Source organism: Montipora capricornis, chromosome 6, assembly GCF_036669925.1.
Source record: "Montipora capricornis isolate CH-2021 chromosome 6, ASM3666992v2, whole genome shotgun sequence".
NCBI classification, from domain to species: domain Eukaryota; kingdom Metazoa; phylum Cnidaria; class Anthozoa; order Scleractinia; family Acroporidae; genus Montipora; species Montipora capricornis.
Window position 1 is genome coordinate 43414427 of NC_090888.1, and position 2752 is coordinate 43417178.

Here is a 2752-nt window from a genome sequence, read left to right on the forward strand (position 1 = left end):
ACGCTCCTAACAGTGTTAGCATTGCTGATATGACTACCAAGAAACAAAAACACACTCATCTTGAGACTTTTCCTGGTAACTGTCACTTATATTAGGTGGTAGAAAAGTGTTGTTGTAACGCTAATAACAAGGCTAGTATTAACGCGAATTCCTTCAAGGCCAGTGCGAGTCTCCCAATTTGCAGCCTTTGCTGCACATCCCAAATACCATAATACTTATTTAAGGGTGGCTTACTCCCAAAGGCACCTTTCAAAAACGATGAACAACTGGATGTTGGCCAACTAAGGTATTCTCAGCGCTAATCATACGAGAAAAAGCTGATCTAGCAGTGATCAGTGCCGAATGACATAGATGGAAACTCGGTATAGGGAAGTTTTGTTTACAAACATTGCTCTTGTTATACATATGTGCCAACCGCAGGAACAAAAGACCTTTTCTTTCGACAACCAGTGAGGTTCTGGTTGGCACATTAATTGCAATAGGTGACGTCAGCGATATCTTCCCCATATAAGAACTCTAAAACAAGTGCTAGATCGATCCGGGGAGAGTGCAGTGCACTCCCTCTGACTCTGACAGAATACAGCCCATTTAAAAAAAAGATAAACGCTGTACTGTGTCTGAGTAGAAAGACACCAGGGTAACGTATTCAGAAAAGCATCACTTTTTATAGAGTACCCAGATAATGAGCCGTGCAATCAGCTTGAGCTGATTTTGCACTCTAGGCGTGCTATTGGCAGACGGGTGGACCAGCAGCTGGCTGCCTGGAGTCCAGACCAAGGGCCGCTGACCCATCATTTGTAGTACTCGAATATACCAAGCCTGAGTGGCGCATGCTGGCACCACTAGGATGCCTCTACCTTAACCAAACATTTGGGAATTAGGATTACTGTGCAGTGATTCCTGCTCCCAAGACGTCGACTGCAAGAAACGTTAGTTGCACAGGTAATGCCCCGGCCACTAGCAATCGCATCAGTTTGAAACATATAAACCACCAGTGGATGACCAGTGTAACGAAACGTCTGGTGGACATTGTTCAGCCTACATTTGTAACTCAGTGCCCTAGCTGAGAAAAATAAAGACACAAGGGCATCATAAACCCTTGTATTATGGGGCAAGGCTAGAAGTTTATCCCGTCTTAAATAATGGTAACATAATTCCCAAATTGAACTCCTGGTAGTGAAGACAATACCTTTCCGATAACTTGAACAACGAAGTGAATAGTAAACTCCTTCTCACTGAGAGCTTCTGAACACAAGAATTTCAGTTTTCCTTTCTTTTATCGGATAGTTACATCCCTCATCAAGTCACAATCTAGAGTGAGAACCAAGAAAGTGATTCCCTTTGTGGGGGTCAAAACAGTTTTAATGACAATTGGACTGACTCTCACATAGCGTGAAAGCAACCAAGAACATCCTTTCCCTGCAAATAAAGAAAAAACTACCAGAGAAACATACTCACAGAAAGTCCCTTACGCCTAAGGACCACCATAGCCTGTGTACAGCCGCCCGCTCTACGAAAAAAAAAAAATTCGGAGAGGAGCGTCTGTGATTTACCGTTGGTAATAGAGAGCTTAAGCAGGCGCGTTTCTGAGACGCGAACGGCAACCGGAAGAGAACACTTCGCGTGCCAGGATAGCGGTGTCCCTCAGATTTTTATACTAATCATTTTTAAAGGGAAAAAAGATACTTAGCAATGCAAATGTGGTTGGTGTGAAGACAAGTTAAAAGGGAAAACAGCTAACTTCCGGTCGTCGTCCGCGTCTCAAGAACACGCGTGCTTAAGCTCCCTATTCGTGTTCCATACCACGTGATTTTTCCTGGAATGTGTGGAAAATGATTTGATTGGTTATTACCCATCGATCATTTCATCATTGAAACAACAAGTTTTGATTGGCCTTTAATTTTATTTCTCCACATCAACACCGTGAGAACCACCGTGAGAGATTTTACGATGAGTTCGTGTGTACTTTGAGCACGGTACAAAATACGAATAAAAATCTTTTTGATTGTCAAAGAGGTTTTTCTTTTAAAGTACGAGCGGAATTGCATCTATGGAGTGTAAAGTGGAAATCGATTCGACGTACATTTGTAGGAATTGTTGTCAGCGCAAAAGAAACGAAAGCGCTCTTCACGAGGTGAATATAGCACTATTCAAAAGATTGTCCACTCGAAAAACGTCTCCCGCTATTCCTTACCAGTCAATGTAACCCCAACGCCTTGCTGGGACCAGCCTAGCCATTCTCACGCACCATCTACACAGCGTGATGCCCTGCATGATTTGAGATGTGAACAAATAGAGGAAAATAACAGCCCATCGGGAACGCTCTGTGCTGCTCTGCAGACCAGAGCCGTACCCGGTTGGAAGGCTTGCAAATACATCCTTTCCTTTAAAGAGGGCTTCTATGCTATAAAGCCAAGGTATCTTAAAACTATCGGAGACGCTCTTCAATGCACGTTTGAAATCTACGTTATTGACCACCATTTTGAGAATTTAGCTCCAACGAAATATGAGCCACGCATATTTTGGTCAGCGTAGATCACTTAATAATGTAGCAAAATTATTCCGGAACACGATTACTGACGGTAAATCACAGACGCTCCCCTCCGAATTTTTTTTTTCCGGAACACAAATGTCAAACTCATGGGTAATGACTTAAATTCATAGAGCTGCTCATTAAAAGAAACTTCAAGTAAGGAATTTCCTGTGCTCTAAGGCAACGGGACAAGAATAATAGACTTGTTTAAAAAACTAA